Source organism: Perognathus longimembris, chromosome 28, assembly GCF_023159225.1.
Source record: "Perognathus longimembris pacificus isolate PPM17 chromosome 28, ASM2315922v1, whole genome shotgun sequence".
NCBI lineage: Eukaryota > Metazoa > Chordata > Mammalia > Rodentia > Heteromyidae > Perognathus > Perognathus longimembris.
Window position 1 is genome coordinate 65,761,156 of NC_063188.1, and position 23,265 is coordinate 65,784,420.

Here is a 23,265-nt window from a genome sequence, read left to right on the forward strand (position 1 = left end):
GCCTGACTCATAGGGCCTCCATCTGTGTCTGTTACACAACATTACTAAGGAGAGTAAGGATGCAAATCATTCCTTATGCTACCAAGAGTCATTTATTATTGATGTACCTTGAAGTTACAAAAAATGTGTAACATTTGCCTCTAGGACATGTGGACATTTGCTGGGGACCTTTCTAGTGGCTTTCCATCTTTAGGGAACAGAACTGGAGAAAGGAAGGCATGTCCATAATATCAGAGCTCCAACGAGCCTGTCAATCAGAACTTGATATTTGTGTAGATGTGTATGGTGAATGAAAACAGCAGAAAAGTTTGGCTTGTAATATATTTCTTCATACCTTGCTCTACATCCTAGAAACATAGAGATCCATGCTGGGTGCCAGATTACAGGCTCATGCCTATAATCCTAGCTATTCAGGAGGCCCATTTCAAAGGATCATAGTTCAAAGGCAGCCTGGACAGACAAATCCAAGAGCGTCTTATCTCTAATTAACTATTGAAAAAGCTGTAAATGGGGGTGTAGTACAAGTACCATAGCATCAATCTTGCGTTAAAAAGCTAAGTGACAACACTTAGGCCCTAAATTCTAGCCTCAGTGCCAGCATAAAAAGAAAAATGATAGATAAAAATCCAGGAAGAGGGCAGGTAAGACAAATTTGCTCTTGGAAAATGATAGAAGAAAGGCTTAGAAGGAGAAGGAGGTAGTCTAGGACCAGGAAATAAGCTTGAGACTTGTGCAGCCATCACTACCAAGAGCAACACTATCATCATTACCCCTAGCACCACCGCCATCCTGTTCCTTGGAACTCAAGAGTTAAGATAATCAGATTTTCCCTTGTTTTCTATCATTTACACCTTAACGGTCAATCTTTCTTCTTGTTTAAGTTAAATTGAGAGCAGAGGGTCCTTTTATCGGTCAAGCAGAAAGCACAGATATCAACTCTCCATTACATCCACCATGAAGTTTGTGTTGCCTGCCTCTAGAACCTATCCACAATCTATTTACTTCTCTTATTTTGCAGACATCGCCAGGCTCTAAGTCATCAGTACCTTTCATCTGGACCACCACAATAGGCAATTTACTCAACCCCTACCCCTTGCTTTTATCCCCGTTATCCACAAAGAAGTCAGAAAAGTATAATGCATATCATTTATCTTCCTTATTCACAACTGTATTATGAATCTTCAGAATATTTGAAACAAAATACAAAGCATTGTGCAACGTGAACCCTGATTTCCTCTTCAAACTCATTTATTATCACTCTCCCCCTTACCCACTTTCTTCGAACCACATGGACATTTTATTTACCCATTGAAGAAAACCACTAGACCCCTTCTTTCCTTACATATTTGCACTTACTGCATACTCTCTCTCCCTCTCTCTTTCTCTCTCATTCCTGTATATGTGGATATCCAATTTTATTTGCATTTTTATCTAACATAAGTTGAATGTATATGTGTGAATTTATTTCTTTGGTAGATATCACTTTTATAGAAGTGCTATAATATTTTCATTACTATCTCTTTGTGGGATATTTTGAAATCAGGCAGTATGCTGCCCATAGCTTTGGCCTCTTGGCTCAGGATTGCTTTGGATAATGAGGGTCTTTTGAAATTTCATATAAGGTTTTACTGCCTATTTTCTCCAAGAAGAGTATATGAGCCATGAGGGAGAAATTTTGGAACTTGGTTCAGTGATGTAGTTTTAAAATACTCAATAAATATTTCTTATCTGGATAAATTAATGAACAAAATAATGAATCTCATCCTTTACCTTCTTGGCAATGAAAATGTCAGCATTTTAAGAATGTATCTGCTGATTATTCTAGTTTTAGATAAATAAGGCTCCCAGCCAGCATCTTTTGATAGTGTAAAATTATTACATCTGTTTTCTTTTTGAAAATATTTTATTATCTTTAAGTAGTTGTACAAAAGGAGTTGCCCTTCAACAAGGAAGTTTATGAAGACAACACATCTTGATGAATGTCATTCCTTTCATCATTCTTACATCTTTGCTTTGTAGAAGTATCAATCTCTTTTAGAGGAGTCAGAACTCCTTGAAAATAGAGATTATCTCTGACTGGAGGACATGCTCAGAGGACTCAATTCCAAGTCATACGAGAATTTTTTATGTGATCACATTTATTTAAAAGTTGAACAACAAATGTACTCACTGCCTTACATATGAAACTGTAATCCCTCTGTGCTTCACTTCTACAATAAAGGGGAAAAAAAGAAAAAAAAAGTATATCCCTTTTTAGCTGATTGCCTTCCTCAGTCATATTCTCATTGCCCACTGTATGATACATTTCAGGAAAACGACACTTACTTCCTCTTGTCCAGCATGCACTCTGTGTCTGCATATGCTCTGTTTCACATTTACTTAACAGTATTTATTGTGTCCTACTGTACCACTGCTCTTGGTCTTTTCTTAGCAGATACCTAGGCAGGCATATGTATCTAATACCCCAAACTGATATACAAGTAAGTGTCTTTGGATACTTAATGTTCTGACATGATTTTCTTACTGGTAGTCCTTCTGGGAGTCACTTTATGGAGCCTAAGTGCTATCTCACAAGTGGTATACCTCCTAAATTGTTTAGGACTCATTTGTATTCTGGTTAATGCTAATGACACATCTGTACACACAAGCTCACACGTGAGCACACATTTCACCTATGTATAGAAACAATTCCTGAGCCTGAGTCTCATCTTGTTTATATGTTCCTATGCCCCTTCATTGAAAATCTGTGAAGGACTGTTCCCAAGTTTGATATATAAGATAAAAACACTATCTATACCCCTGGATCTTTCAGTCTCCTGCCCAGAACTTTATACCTAAAACACTACTCTTGGTGTGATTACTATTTATTTTCACATGAAGGAATTGGATTTGAAAACCCTCTGCATGTAAATAACAATAAACTTTTAAATAAATGGTTCAGAAAACCGAGATACTCACCCATCTACTATATCAGCGATACTTAAGTGGTACTTCTGCATAAGTTACTAGATAAGGAACTATCAAAGTATATATCAGGTTTCATGAATCTGTGAGATTTTTGTATAAATAATTTCACATGTGTGGTCCATTATCCTTACCTCTTCTCACTGCTATCAGGAATAAGTTCAAATATCACAGAATGATTTACAAGGACCTTTCAGTTCTGAGCCCTGATTATGTCTCCCCTGAGCTACTGTGTACAGCAACAGTTAAAATGGATCACTTGCAGTTATTTTCTTTTGAGGTTTGTTAATTCTTCCTTTATTGACCAGGATATGATCTGCCTCGGTATATTTGTATGAGCATTTCTTTTTAATGGTACTGGGATTGAGCTCAAGACCTCATGCTTGTTAGGCAATCACTGTACCATTTGAGCCATTCCACCAGACCCATCTTGGATTGGTTATTTTCAAGATAGGCCCTTGCTATATAGCTGGCACAGCCTGAACTGTAATCTTATTTCTGTCTCCTTTTGTGAATCCCACCTCGCTTGGGATAACAGTAATGAACCACTGCAACCAGTCAGTCATTGGTTGAGATTTGGTCTGAGGAAATTTTATGCTACAGTTGGCCTTTATCATAATCCTCAATCTCTGCATCCAAAGAAGCCAGGATCACAGGCTTGTATAACAACTCCCAGCTTGCATGGGCATTCTTTTTAAAACATTCTGCTGTCATTGGGTTGAAAGCCCTGTATATATCAATTAAGCACTATTGGTTCATACCTTTGTTGACATTCTGTCCAGTTGTTCTATTAGTTGCTAAGAGTGGGATGATTGCAACCCAACTATAATTGTGAGTTTTTTCTTTTCCTTTTTCAGTTCTATCATCTCTTGCTTTAGGTATTTTAAGGATCTGATGTTTGGTATGTACATATTTAGAATTATTTTCTTTATCCTTTATTAAAAATAAAATGTCACAATTTGTTACTAGATATCTAGCATTCTTTGAAATCCACTTTAATAGTGGAAGTCAGTTTTGCTTTTATTGTTATGGTATATCCCTTCCCATTGTCTTACATTGAAAATGCTTAATGTCATCATGATTGAAGTAAAATTATTATAGACATACTGGTGAATAGTATTTCTATTCTACCTTTCTATCTCTTATTAATCAGTATACTTAATGACTTACATTTTAGGTCATTATACATTAATTACTGAATGGCTTAAATTGCCATATTTTGTTTCTGTTTTCTCAGTTTCTCTTTTCTTAGATTTGTATGGGTTATATATACATGGTTCAGGGTTCCATGTTGATTTATTTATAGATTTCCAGACTATCAATTTGTATAGTCTTCTTATAGTTACTCTGAGTACTATACTAGTATAACATATGCAAATATGTTACTTAAGTATACTGATATTGAATTTATGCCACTTTGAAGTCTAAAAACTTTATTTTCATTTAGATATAATTGTCTTAATCAATGGAATAGAATAGAAGATCCAGAATTAAAACTACACACCTATAGCCTTCTAATTTTGGTCAAGAGTGCCAAAAACATGCACCAGAGAAGATGGCCTCTTCAAGAAAGGCTGTTAGGAAAATTAGATATCCATATGTAGAAGGGTTAAACTAAATCCCTAGCTCTCATTATGTAAAAACTCAATTTAAAATGGATCAAGCATCTTAATGTAAGACCCAAAACTTGCATAGGCAATTACTTTTTAAATAAGACTCCGATTGTTCAGGAAGTAAGAACAAGAAATCCAAATGGGATTGCATCAAATTGAAATTTTCTGCACAGTAAAGGAAACAATGTCCAAAATTCAGAAACTATAATCCATAGAATGGGGGAAAATTTTTGCCAGATATTCAAACAATAAAGGATTACTATTCAGTATACATAAAGAACTCAAAATTAAACAACAAAACAAGTAATCTAATTACTTAAGCAAATAAATCTGAGTGATCTCAGAAGAAAATACCCCAAATCACAAGAATAAATGTACAATATCTGTAGTCATAAAATAAATGCAAATAAAAACAACACTGATATTGCCTCATACCCTAGTTAGAATGATAATCATCAAGAGAACAAACAACAACAAATACTGGCAATGATGTCAGAACAAAGGTATGCATATACATGCCAGGTGCTGGTGGGCTCCTGCCTGTAATCCTAGTTACTCAGCTGAGATCCGAGGATCATAGGGGGAAGCCAGCCCAGGCAAGAAAACCAGTGAGACTCTTATCTTCAATTAAGCACTCACTAAGGAAATTAGTAAGAAAGTTCCTCAAGAAACTAAATATAGAGATGCCATGCATCTCTTGGGCATATATACAAAGGATTGTAAGTCAACATACAATAACGATAATTGAATATCCATATGTACAGCAAAACTACATACAATAGGCAAAGTATGGGAACATCCCAAGTGTGCAATTACTGAGGAATAGGTAATGAAAATGGTAAATCTATATACAGTGGAGTATTCCACAACAAAGAAGAATAAAAATACATAATTTTCAAGAAAATCAATGTTACTGAAGATCCTCATGTTAAGTAAGACAACCAAGCTCAGAGAGACAAATACCACATATAATCACTCCTGCGTAGAATCTAGACCTAAAAAATTAATAATATGACCTGATATTAAAAAAGAACTATTTGGTGCAGACCAAAGGTGGATGGGAGTGGAAAAAAGGATGGTGACAGGGAGTGAAACTTATAGAAATACATATTATGTATATGTATATATTTTTTCATTTATTTTATTGTAAATAAACGTGGTATACAGAGTGGTTGCAGTTACAAAAGTCAGGTACTGAGAACATTTCTTTTTGAACAGTGTCACCTGTTGCTCATTACCTCCCAATTTTTCCCTTCCAAACTTCTCCCTCCAAAATTGTATAGATTCATTTTCTTTTTTCCCCCTTCTTTTTATGTCTTTTTTAATTGTCAAAGTAAAGTACAGAGGGGTTACAGTTTAATATGTAAGGCAGTGAATACATTTCTTATCCAACTTGTTACCTCTTCCCTCATTTTCCCCCACCTCCCCCTTCCCCATTTCCCTCACCACATGAGTTGTACAATTGGTTTAAACCATGTAGTTTTGTAAGTATTTTTGTTGCAATAGTTTGTCTTTTTATCCTTTGTCATTTGATTTTGATATTCCCTTTACTTTCCCTAGTTCCAATACATGTATATACAATATCCAGGGTACTAAAATCAGCTACAGTGATATCAGGGGTAAAACCATGGAAAGGGAATACAAGAAAAACAAGAAAGAAAGAAAAATTAAAGAAGGGCACGCTTTCACATGGCATGTTGAAAATAACTACAACAGTGATATACCACGTGTTTCCATAACTTGAAGTTCATTTCACTTAGTATCCTCTTATGTGTGTATATGGGCATAGCTCTTGATCTATTGTGATCTTCTGCTAGGACTATCCTAGGCTCATACTAATTATTTCCTATGAGGGAAACCCTAGAATCCATGTTTCTTTGGGTCTGGCTCACTTCACTTAGTATAGTATCTAGTGAGTATCACTACTGAATTAGTTCATTCTTTGTCCCACTATTTCTGTCCTTCCCCTTCCCCTCCCCAAAACATACAAACTTCCTTACATGAAAAAAAACTGGGGAAATCAGAGACAGTAACAAAAGGTGAAAAACAAAAAGAAAAATAAGAAACCTCTTGTTTCCAGTTGTTCGAGTTGATTTCTATAAGCATCATTTTATATGATCATATGCAGATAGTTATTGAGCATTTGTGATCCTCTCCTAAGAATATCCTCCTGTGGCCTCACTATGTATATGTTTTGAGTCCTGTATAATTTATCATGTCCAAGTGTAATTTCTTGTCTTTTAATATCCGTTGTGTTTACTTGTAGATGTATAAACTCATTCTAATTACTACAAATGAGGGAAACCAGGAAACCTATGTTTCTTTGGGTATGGTTTACTTTGCCTAATATTTTTCTTCCAAATCATTCCATTTTCTTACAAATGGTGCAATATCATTCTTTCTGATGGAAGCATAGCATTCCATTTTGTATATATACCGCAATCAAACATTGAGGGGGTATTTGGTTTGATTCTATATCTTAGCTATGATAAACAATGGTGCAATGAACATGATTGTGCTGGTAGCTTTTCTGTGGCTTGGTTTGTGGTCAATTGGATAAACACCCAGGAGTGGAATTGTTTAGTACTTTGAGGAACCTCCATACTGCTGTCCAGAGTGATTGAACAAGTTTACATTCCCACCAACAGTATAGTAGAGTTCCCTTTTGGCCACATCCCCACCAGCATCTGCTATTGTTAGTTTTCTTGATAATGGACATTCTAACTGGTGTGAGGTAGAATATCAATGTTGCTTTGATTTGCATTTCTTTTGGCCAGAGTTAATAAATACCTTTTCATGTGTCTATTGGCTATTCTTCTTCTTTGAAGAAGCCTTTCTTTAAGTCTTTAGCCCATTTACTAACTGGGTTCTTTCTTTGTTTGCTTTGGAGGTTTAATTTTTTGAGCTCTAAGTATATTTTAGGTAAGAAGCCCCTATCTGATGCATAGTGGTTAAACATCTTCTCTCATTCTGTGGTTTTTCTATTTATCTTGCTAGCTAGATCCTTTACCATGCAAAAACTGTAAAATACCTCTATAATAACAATAAAGTAAATTGATAAAATTAAAAAAAATAATATTTCCAATTCAAAGAAATATTGTCATGGTTCCTGGTCTTACATTGAGATCTTTGATCCATTTGGAATAGATTTTGGTGGAAGGTGACATATAAGGATCCAGTTTAAGTTTTCTCATGTGTATAGCCAATTCTGCCACCACCATTTATTGAAGAGGCTGTCTTTCTTCCATCCAGTGTTTTTGGATCTCTTACCAATATTAGGTGGCTGTAGGACTTAGGGTCATTTCTGGGTCTTCTATTCTGTTCCATGGGTCCTCAGGCCTATTCTTGTGCCAAAACCAAGCTTTTTTTTGTTATTACAGCTTTGTAATAGAGTTTGAAGTTTGATATTGACATTTCTCCAGCACTGTTCTTCCTGTTAATGATTGTTTTTGCTATCCAGGTCATTTATTGTTCCAGATAACTTTTTGGATTGCTTCCTCTGTATCATTGAAGAACTTTGTTGGGATTTTGGTGGTTATTGCATTGAATTTGTAGATAGTTTGGACAGTGTTTCCATTTTCATGATTGTAATTCCAATCCAGGAACAATGAAAGTTTATTCACATCCTTAAATATGCTTTAATTTTTTTTCAGATTTTTAAATTTTCATCATACAGGTCCTTCACAACATTGGTTAAGTTAATTCCTGAGTATTTTATTTTGGAGGCAAATACCAATGGAATTGCTTTTGTGATATCAGTCTCACTCTATTTTTGAAGAAACTCATTTTTAAGTTTTTTTAACCACTTTTATTTGGGAGGCTTGTCTGTGCATTTTAACTTGCAAAAGTTTGTTTTTAAGTGCAATGGGCAAATTTTAATTAATCTTTACATATCCAGAACTGGATACAAAGTAGATGCCAAGTATCATTCATTGAACTAAATAATTAACCTTCATCATCAACCAGCCAAATGTTGCAAATCTGTACAGAACTTGTGTCCAGCGATCTATAATAACCTTTCCTCTAAGTGTCACAGTCTAATCACTTAATTTCAGTAAGTACAGAAAAAATCCATAATAACTCCCAGTTAAGCAAAATTATATAGCATATAAACAACTTTACACATAACCAAATGTCTTTTACTTTTTGATATAAAATACACAATTCAATTAGTATCAGAACATTTCCACATCTTTAACCAAGCTAGACAAGGTTTTGTTTGTTTATGTAATTGGTGTTGGGGCTTAAATTCAAGACCTGAGAATTCTCCCTGAGATTTTTTTTCTGAGGCTTGCACTATAACAATTGAACTAAAGTTCAATTTACAACATTTTGCTGGTTCGTAGGAGTGAAGTGTCTCACAGACTTTTTTTCCTGAGCTGGCTTCGAACCGCAGTCCTCAGATTCCAGCTTTCTGAGTAGCTGGCGTTACAGGTATTAGCCACTGGCACCCAACTTAGAAAACGATTTTCAAAGGAGTATCTGCATCAAAAACAAAGTAACAATTTGTCAATCAACACTAACTTTACCATTTCTTCTTTTTTCTTTATAGTTCTTTATAGTTGTCCAATTTATTCATCTTCCCCTTTATAATGAATATATTCAATCTCTTTTTTTCTGGGTTTGAAATTGATTTCCCCTTTAGTAACAAAAAGAAATCAAGCTTTCAAAACTTGTTCATAGGTCACTGAAGTTGTAAAATTTATCAAGCTACATACAGAGGAGGGATTTTACATTATCATTGAAATGAAACTGATCCACCTTTGGGATTCTTTGGGATTCATTTGTCTCAAATTCACAACCAAAGGCAGCAATATACATATAAGTCTGAACTTAGAGATTGCTCTGCATTTTCAGTTCAAGTGATATCAAGATCAAATCCCCAAACCCATGTTCACTGAGGTTCATTGACTCACAGATTTGGTGAAGTCCAAGTCTCCAAGTCTTTGTTCTTATGGATTGATCTATGAGTTCAGTATATATGGGCCCTTTCATAATTTCAAAGCTTCTTATGAAGTTGAAAGTACACTGGTTCAAAATGTACTCATATTTGCTTTAGGATAGTTTTGCACCATCAAATAAGCCATAGAGTCAGACTTACACAAAAATATTAAAATACTAATGATAGTAACCAAGACTCTTCTTAGTTTCTCCCCAAGTTCAGTGATAGGTGGCTGCTCTCTGAATCACTTTGGCTTCTTTACCAATTCTCACACAATTACCCTTTCATAGAATGACCTGCCAAGCACTGGTAGCTTACACCTGTAAGCCTAACTACTCAGGAGGATGAAATCTGAGGATTGTGATTCAAAGGCAGTTTGGGCAGGCAAAACCGTGAGACTCTTATCTTCAATTAACTAGAAAAAAGCTAGAAGTGGAGGTGTGGCTCAAGTGGTCAAGTACCAGCCTTGAGTGTGTTGAAAATGAACTATGCACTTCGTGGGTGGGGAAAAGCTGGAAGACAGCAAAGAAAGAGGTGACATTACCCGAAAAGAAATGTACTCATTACCTGGCTTACGGAATGGTAACCTTTTGTACATCGTTTTTATAAAAACAGGTTTTAAAAATCCAGAAATGGAGGTGTGGCTCAAGTGGTCAAATGCCAACCTTGATTTGAAAAGGCCAACGGAGGGTGTCCAGGTCCTGAGTTCATGCCCCAGTACCAGCAAACATACACACAGAAAGAATGGTCTGCCAATGAATTTCTGAGCATCCCACAGAACACTTGCTGCTAAGTGCCTTCACGGGTTTAGCATCAAGAATAGCTCATTACAGGCTTGCAATAAAAAGATCACCAGAGTTCATATATTTAGATAATTGTATTTCAGGATGAAGCTGAAACAGCTCAGGGAGCCAAGCTCTTCAGATTCTCATATTCTTCCCTGTCATGATAAATTTTCTGAAAGACACTATTGTATAACTGAGTTATTTCTTGTTTTATTTTCTCCATTTCAGATCTATCATGGTCATCAGACTCTTCCAAATCATTCTTTTTCAACCAATTTTCATCTCAGTTGCGACTTTAAGCCTTTTAGCATCTTCCTAATGAGCAACAATAAATTCACACTAGGGCTCTTATTTAAGCATCGAATAATCTGATTTTTGGATTTGGATTGCAGTGTGGAATAAGCCTTTTCTCTGAGCAGATCTTTTACAGTATTTGACCATGTGCTTTCAAAATAATCTCATCTGCATCATGTTGCCCAAACAGATATCATTCAGTCTTTTCTGGGATTTTTGGCAGCATCACCCACTGTGTCTTTTTAAGTCAGTGGTTTTTCCAGAAACCGATCAGAGACCTTTAGGGTCAGTGACAGTGACTCATGCCTACAATCCTAGCAATAGAATACCACTTGAGAAAAAGCTAAAGAACAGAGCCAATGCCCTGGGTTCAAGCCCCAGTATCAGCACGCAAGTGCAGGCACACACACACACACACACACACACACACACACACACACACACACACACCCTTTAGGATGCTCTGGAACCATGGTAAATGATGCCACAGAAAAGCCTGTTTCACGCCTAACATTGGATACCTCCTTTCCTTTATCACACTTTCAGTCCAAAAACAGTTCTAATTATTTGTTACTTCAGAGTTTGCTCCTTCTTTTGCCTGACCATAAGCCGCTTCAAAAGGCATAGATAAATCCTGAAGTGTTTTGGAACACTTAAAACTGTAATAAGCAGAAGCTCAACTACTTTTGGGACAAAAATACTTCCACTGCCATGTATAGCTTCTGTCACACTTCATTTCTTTCCACAATCAAAACAGTCCATTCATTCTCATTATAACAAGTTCAGATCTACTCCAGAGCCCCATTGTATTCTGCCTAAATTTTCTCTAATTTACTCAAAGAACCTGGAGTAGTAATGCACCTTTCATCCAACACTTGCATGGCATCTTGAAATGTCATTTCCAAAACTGATGTTGACACACACAATTTCTTTCAATATCTCCAACTTAGCTGCCAGATTTTTCATTCTGGCACATGAACAAATTTTCAGAGTGCTTTCTCAATATTTAGTCACATCCATGGTAGCTGATTTATCTGTAGTTCCTGGGGAAGTCTCTTGTACTTTCAGTTACAATGCCTTATAACTTTCACGAAAAACCTTCTCCATTTTAAGCTTCTAATTTTCTTCAATCAGATTTTGGTCCTGCTTAATTTTTTGTTCCAGTATTGGGGCTTTAATTCAGGGCCTGGGTACTGTCTTTGGGCTTTTTCACTCAAGGCTATCCCTCTCTCACTTGACCCAAACCTCCACTTCTGAATTTTTGGTAGCTAATTAGAAAAGAGAATCAAATCTACTTCTCTACTTGGACTGGCTTTAAATTGAAATGCACACACCTCAGCCTCCTGAGTAGTTAGGATTACAGAAATGAGCTATGGGTGCCCAGGAGCAATAATGCACTTTCACTTAGCAGTCCCAGGCACTGCTGCGATTCAAACCCAGATTATCCTGTTTTCTAGAAAGATCCTTTAACCAGCTAAGCCACAAAATCAGCTCCTGCTTAATTTTTCCAGTCCGAAAATTGACTCTAAATTAATGCCACTAACACCTAAACTACCCTTTAAAAATGTCACATGATTTCCTTAATTATTCCATACTTCAAGTCATAATTATTCCATACTTCAAGTCAAAAGTCAAGCCTCCCTTTAAATGTACTCATTAAAATTGGTTTGATTTTTACCCCCACAATGGGACAGTATTCTTGAGGTTCCAAAAAGAAACTGACCGGTGATCCAGTTTCTTTTTCTCACAGATATGAATGCTAGAAGCAAGTTTGCATTCTTCTGCAAATCCTGTATTGCCACTTCCCCTATATCCACACTGCCATACTCAGCCTGAGCATATTATTCTATATGAACAGGATGCTTTAATCCTCATTTTTATTTCCTTTACAAAACTCAAGCTTCCTATAAACTCAACATTGAAGACTTTCAGTACTTTGCGTCTTTAACAAAGCATATCTTCAGAAAAGAATCCTCCATAAATCTTCAGATCAACATTCTTCTAAACTGGATTTGACATGGGGACAAATTTCAGTGAACAACCAACCTTCATAATATGGTTTCTATTGATATCCTTTTTTGTTTGTGTGCCAATACTGGGTCTTGAATTCAGGACCTTGTACCCTGGCTTCATTTTTTTCCACTCACAGCTGGCAGTCTACAACTTGAGCCATAGCTATACTTCTGGCTTTTTTTTTGGGGGGGGGAGGTATTTAATTGGATATAAGAGTCTCACAGACATTCCTTCCTGGCCTGGCTTCAAATCATGATCCTCAGCTATAAACTTCCCGAGTAGCTAGTATTACAGGCATGAGCCCCTAGCACTTAGCTCAGTTGATATTCTTTATCATAACATGAGTCTTTGTCCATTTGGCCTATTCTAAAAGACTCACTTTTGCTGGCTCCTCAGCCTGTTACCAATGTTAGTTGTTGGCCTGCTGTGGTGTGCATCAGGTTGCCAATGTTATTTATGCACTCCAGATGTTAAAATTGCATCACATCCATGGTTTGCAAATATTGTCTCACATTTATGAAATTTCTTTTCATTCTCTTGGTACCCTCTGGTGCACCAGAGATTTTCATTTTAACCACCATCAACTAATCCACCCCATTATTGTCTCTGTTTTTTTCATGTGCAGAAAGTATTTCTAGATATAAATTCATTCACAATTGATCCTAAGTTTTATTCTATGAACTTTTGGTTTTAGTTTTTCAGCATGTGATTCAATAGGAGTAGACAAGCATGGTGATGTACACCTGTAATCCCAGTACTCCTAAGAGAATTGTGACTTCAGAGCCAGCCTGGGCAACATAGCTACCTCATGATCATTCTGGGTTATGCAAAAAGACCTGTGTCAAAATTTCAGAATTGATTTTTGTGTCTAGTGTAAAGCAAAGGCCCAACATCATTCTTTTTAAAAACATAATAATTACTTATTTATTGTCAAAGTGATGTGCAGAGGGGTTACAGTTTCATATGTAAGGCCATTTCTTGTACTATTTGTTACCTCCTCTCTCACTCCCCCATCCCCAACATCATTCTTTTGCACATAAATGCCCACTCTCTTCAGCATTGTCTTAGAAACTTTTTTTAAAAAATACTGACTTATACTTTTATCTTTGTTTGCCTATTGCTTTTTCTTTCTTTACTATTAATTTGTAAATATATTTCTTACCATTTCTGGCAGGACTAGGGATTGAACTCATGAACTCATGCCTACTAAGCAAACATTCTACCACTTGAAATTACTTTAGCTATTTTGCATCCACTGGAATTCCATATGAATTTGACAGGAAATTTTTCCCTTTTTTTCTTACAAAAATTACTATTTGAACTTTGATAAGAATTGAAACTAATACATATATCATTTTTATAACATTGCCATTTTAGTAATTAAATTTCTATAAATATGGGCTGTGTTTAAAAGCTTTTATGATTTTTGGTGAAAAACTTATACCTCCTTAGATAAGTTTATTCCTGAATATTTTGTTGGTTTTTCAATTTTATTTTAATGTTTTAATTAATGTATGTAGTTGTACAAAAGTGTTTCCATTTAACAAAGTAGTCTATGAATATATTGTAACAAAATTGTTTGGGGTATTGTTTTGAGACAGTAACATTTACCATCCTCCAGCCTCTATCTTCATGTGCTGGAATTTAAAGCATATACCACCACACATGGCTGAAATTTATTTCTTAATTTCTTTTACAGATTACTCTTTGCTGATATACAGAGATACAGCTAATTTTGTGTGTTGGTTTTGTTTCCTGTAATACTGATGAATTTTCTTATTTGCAGCATTCTTGGATTTGTGTTTGTGTGTGTGTATGTGTGTGCACATGCACACTCTGGGATTTTCTAGATGTAAGATAATGTCCTCTGTAACTATAGATAGTTTTGCTTCCTTACAATGCTGGGTATGTTCTCTTTCTTTTCTCTTTTAGGGGAATAACCACCCTGGAAACAATTTCCAGTACTACTTTGGATACAACTGGCAAGAGCAGTCATCCTTGTCTTCTTCTTGATCTTAGAGAATAAGTTTTAAGCCTTCCACTGGTGAGTAGGAGATTAGCTCTTAATTTTTCACATGTATCTTATACTGAGGAAGATATATGTTCATAGCATATCAAATAATTTCATTATGAAAAGTTTAGATATTTTCAAATGTCTTTTCTGCTTCAATGGGGATGATTGTGTTTGTGAGCTTTTTATATTTTATGAAGGTGATATGTTGCCTTGATTATTTTTGATAGGTTGAACATACATCCTATGCTTACAAGAAATACTACTTGGTCATGTTACATTGTCTTTTCAATACACTTTTGTATTTGTTATAGCAAAGATTCTATTGAGGATATTTAATCTTATGTGTATAATGGATAATTGTTTTAAATTCTCTCTTTCAAGTGTTAGTCTGTTTATATATGAGGGTAATCCTCATCTACAGAATAATTTAGAAAGAGATACAACTTCTCAAATTTGGAGGAAAGAATTCAATAATTGGTTTTAATCTTTTCAAAAATGTAAAACCATATATTCTTGGAATTTTATGAGGGAATTATTACTGAAATGCTCTATAGTTGCCATAGGTCTATTTCTTCTTGATTCATAATTTGTAGTTTATGTGTTTCTGGATATTTGTCCATTTTGATTGTGTCATTCAATTTGTCAACTTACAATTGCTCTTAGTGTTTTCTTAAAATCCTTGTCATAGAGCATTTTGAAGACAAAATAAGCTCAAAATGTTATGCATCCAATGATTTTAACTAGAATCTAAATAAGGAGATCTTTGCCTATTTATGCTTTACATACCCTCCAAAAATCTACTCAATATTACTGGCAAGAGTGGTTAGAGGGCAAATTACTAACCACAGATTGTTTAGTCAGTCGGTCTTGGGGCTTGAACTCAGGGTCTGGGCCCTGCCCCTGAGCTCTTTTGCTCAAGACTAACACTCTACCACTTTGAGCCACAGCACCACTTTCAGGTTTCTGGTGGTTAAATGGAGATAAGAGTCTCATAGACTTTTTCCTTCCAAGGTGGCTTTGAATTGCTATCCTTAAGACTAAAAGTGAGACCTGGCACCTGGCACCAAAGATAATTTAAATGATAAATTCAATGATTTTCAAGACTACTACTTCTGTCTTTTGGAGTTCTTTGATTTTGAGACTCTATTTTCTGGTGAGCAACATTTCTTAGGGAAACACCCTCCAAATCTTCCAACAAGGAAGATTTCCCTGATCACTTTCTAAGTGGTGACTACTAAAGGCAAAGCCTCTAGATACTCTCATGCAGAGAGGGACTTCTACATTGAAAGTTACCAAATAATACTCATATGACCACTTTATAGTCACATCTTTTCCTTTGATAACCTGGAAAGTGCCTCAAACTCTCTATAAATCATAAAAATGGGATTTGAAAGTAACTAAGAAATAGATAACTCAGTTGTTATGTCCTATAAGTTATCTAGGATTATCTGAAATCTTTTAAGAGGCAAGTGGAAATAGCAAAGTAATAACATTTACTCACTGGACAGTAGACCATGCTACTTCCTAGACAGAAATGAACTCATTACCTGATTTACAATTTAAAATACAAATTAAAAAAGAAATGTAAATTATTATTATTTTGTAAAAAAAAAAAAAAAGAAATGAAGTTTGTGTTTCTCTGCTTCTGGTCTTTAGCACTTATCTTAAAAAGATACAATGAGCACTGTCCATCGGCACAACTGAGTAAATTTTTTCCTGTGTGATGCATACACAAAACTCCAATTAATGTTCTTGGGATTATATGTGAAAAATTAGGGGGAAATTATTTCAAAGAATGAATAAACAGATACATATTTAAAACTACTTATCTTCTTTTTTATTATTCTTCCTTAAATTATTATTATTATTCTTGTATTATCCAAGCCAATCTTAGATAATTCAATATTTATTCAAAGAAGCATTTGTACTTGGAGAAAGACACCATTATAACCCCTATTAAAGGGTCAAGTAAATGGATTTGCTAAGATGAATTCAATTCTAAAATGATTTCTACTGGTTATAATGATACAGAACACACACTAAAGACAAAATACTTTAAAATTACTCCAATTACTATTCTAATTCATGTAAAACTAAGTCCAAAATCAGAAGATATTACTCAACTTGAAAATTTTGGAGAGCACGCTTAAGATTATTTTCCATGGCAAATCACAGATTTGTCTGAATCATTATGGTTAAAGCGTGATACTAAATGCCTATGGGAGAAATGGATGATTGATTCACTGCTTGAGGTGGAGTTTGTAATTCTATGGGAAGAACATTGAAATTTAGCCTGAAGTAATATACTATAGTGTTTTTAATTATTACATTGCATCTCTGCTTGTCATACATTTTGATTGCAATTATTCTGAGTAGCTTTGTAAAAATACTTTTGGAGAAAGAAAATGAAAAGTTTCACATTGATAAAAATGTTATTATATTACTATCACTGGTGTTTTACTAACTGAAACTGTAACTGATTCCATGTGTTTTCAATTATAATTAAAACTACAATAAAGTAATGTTATTGTTTAAATTTTTTTTTAAAAAAAGAAATAGATAAGAGATACTATCCAGTCACCAGGGCAATCAATCAACAAAACAATCTGAATATCCTGACATAGTTGGAACTCCAAATTTGCAAAACTTGCACATCCCTATGGTGTCCCATTTTTTTCTGTGCTATAATACACCTCATGTTTTTGGTTCTCCATCCTCATTAGCCTTTGTCAAAAAGTAGTGTCAAACCTGACACTTGTAACTCACACCTATTATCCTTACGTACTTAAGAGGCTGAGATCTGAGGATCACATTTTGAAGCCAGCTCAGGCAAACAAATCCAAAAGACAGGTATCTCCAATTAACCAGTAAAAAGCTGGAGGTAAAGGTGTGAACTGAGTGACAGAGTACCAGCTAGTGACTGAAAAGCCAAGGGAGAGCATGAGGCCCTGAGTTCAAGCCCTAGTAACTTGTGTGTGCACAAATGCATGGAACCAACTTAGAAGATCAGAGGGAACAATCTGCCCAGCAAAAGCGATGACCCTGCTCATCTCGGTCTACCAGTGACACATTCTGGATGTTATAAGATTTATAGAGCTGACTATGAAAGGTTAACATGTTCACTCCTCGACATAGAGGTGTAAGATGCCTCTGAAACCATAATGAGTTACAATGAGAGGACATCCTTTTGTCTTTGTACCTAAAAACTATTGACTAATAAACAGAAGTGTTAGACGTAACGTGAGTCAATCTCCCAAGCATAGTTGGGGTTGATAGTTTTGCAAATATCAAGCATTCCTTTGCTTCATTCACTGGGATCTGCTGTTTCAGAACATATTAATCTAACACCCCACTTGGATGGAGACAGAAGGAAGTTTAAATAGCTTTACCTACCAGAACCCCAAATGAGTTGACTGTCTTACTGAAAAGTGCTCCAAGTCATGAGACGGGTGTTGAGCTTTGCTCATGGCTGCTTCTTACCAAACTGGGAACTTAATTTCTGGGATTTGGGAATTAGGAATAAAAGGAAAGACTCTGGGGTAGAGATTTGGTGCCCTCTAGAGTAAAAGACAGCACAATACCACTGTGGTAGTGATTAGGGTAGTTCATTCTCTGCTTTCTTGGTGACCACCAGCAATATAATGAAAACAGGGAAAAAACAAGGAGTGAGGGTCAAGAAGGACAAGATAATTCTAGTTTTCCAGGAGCAATACACATCCCTCATTCCATGGGACCTAGACTTTTCTTAAGGATCCAACTCAAGAACCAAATAAAAAAAGGGGCTGCTTGGCTATAAAGAATATACCTGGTGGGGACAAACTCCATCTAATAGGGGCAGAAATTTTATTAATGATCCCTTAATAAAAGATGAAATATTTGGAGGGTGAGAATTGGCATCTGAGAAAGCTTTAGCATTTCATAAACATACCTTGTGGATTTTATGTCTTGAAAGCCTACTTAAGTTACATTAGGCTTTCTCACAGCCAAGGAAGACTAACAATGGAAAATACAAGTCAATGCCTCGTTCATCTTGGGTTTTGTCAGTAGATAAACACAACATAATGGTGTCACAAGTTCAGATGAGGTTGAATTGACTCTTGAGTGTACTCAGTTGTTTCTCACAGGGACTCCTGATTCATATGAAAAATCATCTTTACTAGCAATGATGGTTACCTAATGCCCAAATTATTTAGGTCAGAGATAATTCTGTATGTAAAAGAAATGTCATGAAAGATAAACTCAGAGCCATATGCTGCCTATTAACTTTAAAAACACTACCCTGCCTGTCCTAAATCAAAATTTCTGTCAAGAATGGAAAGTCCCTCCTCTTAGAAAACAACTCTCATATCTAGGCCCTACTCAATTGTGAACCGTGAAATGAACCTAACACAGATTATATTAGAGCCTAAGGGACAAGACAGCCCCAAATTGATGGACTCTGGTAGATGAGTGGAACAATTCCAAAACTTAATAGAGTGAGATTACAACCTGCTGCAGACATTCAAAGACAGTTTTGCCTTTAATGCCTACAGCTGATCTCCAGTGATTGATACCTACCTCCACATAGAAATCTGCTAGTCACAGAAACTGATCCCTTCAAGCACACATTGACTTCTATACTGAGGCGTTCCAAAAGAAAAAAAACTAAAACACATCTGCTAACTCTGTTGGGCATAAGTGACCTCAAATCTCCCTAAGCCTAGTAAACACTTAGTTTTTGGCAGAGTTACTACCAGAGTGCATTTATAAATTTTAAATCAAAAATTAAGGTTTATATTTTGGGAAAATAAATATATCTCCATATGCATGTGGACTTTAATATTAAATTTGTTATAAAAATAAAATGGTAAAAAAAATATTCATATTATGTTTGGTGCATAAAATGCTACTATGGGATCCTCACAGCAGAAGTATGAAGGTTTCAATAACCTATTCAAGTGACTTGATTTTTACATTTTTATTGTAGAATTCTGAATGATATACCATTTTATCTATAGTAGTGTTTTCGTACATTATTCATTTTTATAAATGTGATACCCAGTTTTGCAAAAGGCTCTAGTGACCCTCAGGTATGTTGTTTTCTTCTATGTTAAATCAAGTTAAACACTTTTATTTTAGTGGTACAACTCAATGAGAGGTTTATTGAGATACAATCCAAATATTATAAAGCTCACTTTAAAAATGTGTACAATTCAGAAACTGTAACCCCTCTGTACATCACTTTGACAATAAAGAAGTGGAAAAAATGTATACAATTCAGTGTCTTTTAGTGTATTCACCATGTTATGCAGTATCAACACTATCTAATCTCAGAATACTTTCAACTCCCCCCCCACCAAAAAAAATCCTATATCCATTAACAGTTGTTCATGAGACTGTCTCGAGACAGTCACCTTTAATTACCCTTAACTAGCATAGACCTAGTTCTACTTAAAGATGCTTCTGTCCTGGTTGTTCTCTGGAGAATACTGATGAATATTCTCTTCTTGACCAAACTTTAGACAGGCTTCCCTGAACTATGTTTTGACTAGTCCATTCTCAGTCCTTGTCCTCATAAGTCTGTTTCAGCCAGAACACCATAACCCAGTGGGATTTTACTTTTGAAAGGTGAAGATGTTTTAATATAAGAAAAGTAATCACTATATCATTGACACATGATTACCACCATACAACAGAAAAACATTTGACAAAATGCCAGACAATGTCATTATAAAAACACTCAATGAGACCAGCATAGGAGACATAGGAAGATATTACCTCAGCATATTAAAAACCACATGTAAAGCAACCATAAGTAACACAATACCCCATGGTTAAATACTATAAGCTTTACTTCCAATATCAGGGACAAAAACAACATAGCATATTTTATTACTTTCATTTAACAAAATATTAGGAGCTCTAGGCAGAACAAGTAGATGAAAAAAATAAATAAAATATAAAAAATGAAAAATAATTATGTCAGTTCTTAGACAACATGATCTAAATGTACAAAATTATAAACTATAAAGATAAGAGAGAACAGCTCATAATTCAGGAAAACTTTCAGGAACAAAATCAGCAATAAATTATTAGATGCATATTTACAAAATAACAATGAACAAACCTAAAAGGAAATTCAGGTGTAATTCCATTAACAAATAGCATCAAAAAGAATAAAATTATAACTGGGTGCCAATGGCTCATGCCTGTAATCCCCATTAATCAGGAAGCAGAGATATGAGGATCCCAGTTCAAAGAAAGCTTGGGCAGACAAATCTGAGAGACTCGTGCTCGCTTTGGCAGCACATATACTAAAATTGGAACGATACAGAGAATATTAGCATGGCCCCTGCTCAAGGATTACACGCAAATTCGTGAAGCGTTCCATATTTTTGAAAGCTAGGAAGTGATTTCCAGAGACCTAGAAAGACAATGAAGAACAACTGTTAATGGATATAGGATTTTTTTTTCGTGGGGGGGAGTTGAAAGTATTCTGAGATTAGATAGTATTGATACTGCATAACACTGTGAATACACTAAAAGCCACTGAATTGTATACATTTTTTCCACTTCTTTATTGTCAAAGTGATGTACAGAGGGGTTACAGTTTCTGAATTGTACACATTTTTAAAGTGAGCTTTATAATATTTGGATTGTATCTCAATAAACCTCTCATATAAAAAAATAATAAAATAAAATAAAACATACAAAAATGTAAAAAAATAAAAATAATCTGAGAGACTCTTTTCTCCAGCTAACTTCCAGAAAGTTGAAAGTGGAACTGTGACTTAAGTGTTAGGATTCCAGCCTTGAGTAATAAAGCTAAGGGAGAGCACGTTGGCCCTGGCCCTGAGTTCAAACTGAAGAACTAGCGTAAAAAGCAATTAAATAAAACAACTGAAGAACTTAACACTGCAGGGACAAATTAAAGAAGACACCAATTAATGAAAACCCATTTTGTTTTTATTGGCAGATTTAATTTTTACTATTTGACACTACCCCCAAGTGATATACTGGTTCAATACAATCCCTATTTAAATTTCTAATGACATTTTGCATTGAACAGAAAAAAATTTCTAAAATTCAAATGTAATCTTAAGGGATAAAAAGAGCCAAGGTAACCTTGGAAAGAAATTGTCGTTCACAACTTGAATTTAAAATGTACTGTAAAGCTATAGTAATAGGGCTGGGGATATGGCCTAGTGGCGAGAGAGCTTGTCTTGTATACATGAGGCCCTGGGTTCGATTCCCCAGCACCACATATACAGAAAACGGCCAGAAGTGGCGCTGTGGCTCAAGTGGCAGAGTGCTAGCCTTGAGCAAAAAGAAGCCAGGGACAGTGCTCAGGCCCTGAGTCCAAGGCCCAGGACTGGCCAAAAAAAAAACAAAAACAAAAACAAACAAACAAACAAACAAAAAAGCTATAGTAATAAAACCTGTGTTATTAGCCAGGCGCTGGCTACTCAGGAGGCTGAGATCTGAGGATCATGGTTCAAAGCCATTCGGGGCAGTAAGTCCCATGAGACCCTTCACCAATTAACCATCAGAAAACCAGAAGTGGAGTTGCAGCTTTAAAAAGGTAGACCACTACCCTTGCACAAAATTGCTCAGGGACAGGTGCCTAGGCCCTGAGTTCAAGCCCCATAACCAACAAAAAAAAATGGGAAAAATAAACTGTGTTATTGGCATAAAGACAAAAAAAGACCAATTGACTATTTTAAAATAGTCCAGAAATTAACCTTCTTTCTTTGTATCTTATCTTTATTGATCAAGTCTCCCAGCCAGAAAGGACATTGGGTCCCAAATTTTAAACTGATCAAGGGAAGTATATAAATATAAATCTTGGTTACACTCCACAACAAGAAACCTGGGATGCTGGGAGATGGCTAATTGTAATAGTACAAGATAATTCCAAAATACATCAGTGTATGTTAACCATGTAAAAGAGGATTTTTTTTTTAACTTTTTGTTTATTTATTTATTTTCAAAGTGATGTACAGAGGCGTTACAGTTTCATTTTTTTTCAAATTTTTATTATCATACTGATGTACAGAGAGGTTACAGTTTCATACATTAGGCATTGGATACATTTCTTGTACTGTTTGTTACCTTATCCCTCACACCCCCTTTCCCTTGCCCCCCCCCCCCCCCGGAGGTGTTCAGTTCACTTACACCAAACAGTTTTGCACGTATTGCTTTTGTAATTGTTTGTCTTTTTTTACCCTGTGTCTCTCAAATTTGGTATTCCCTTTCAATTTCCTGCTTCCAATACCAGTATACACAGTTTCCAATATACTCAGATAGGATTACAGAAAAATATGGAACGCTTCACGAATTTGCGTATCATCCTTGCACAGGGCCATGCTAATCTTCTCTGTATTGTTCCAATTTTAGTATATGTGCTGCCGAAGCGAGCACGCGTTACAGTTTCATACGTAAGGCAGTGAGTACATTTCTTATCAAACTTGTTACCTCCTCCCTGGAAATTAACATTCTTGTATATGACCAAATGATTTTCAATAAGGATGCCAAGCACATTCAATGGGGAAAACCAGTCTTTTTAACAAATAGCTTTAGGACATATGAATATCTACATGGACTAGAATAAAATGGGATAAAATATGTCTAAGACCTACATCTAAGAAGCAAAGCTAAAAG

General features: G+C 35.4%; 2 non-coding genes and 1 pseudogene across 2 annotated transcripts; 1 reads left to right on the top strand and 2 right to left on the bottom strand.

Moving 5' to 3' along the window:
* Positions 1–9,235: 9,235 nt before the first annotated feature.
* LOC125343086 overlaps positions 9,236–23,265 on the bottom strand; it is a 66,623-nt pseudogene continuing 52,593 nt past the window's right edge.
* Positions 20,895–21,001, top strand: LOC125344477. Its single transcript, XR_007209573.1, has one exon. It is a non-coding gene; the product is annotated as a U6 spliceosomal RNA (small nuclear RNA).
* LOC125344328 lies at positions 22,920–23,025 on the bottom strand. Its single transcript, XR_007209468.1, has one exon. It is a non-coding gene; the product is annotated as a U6 spliceosomal RNA (small nuclear RNA).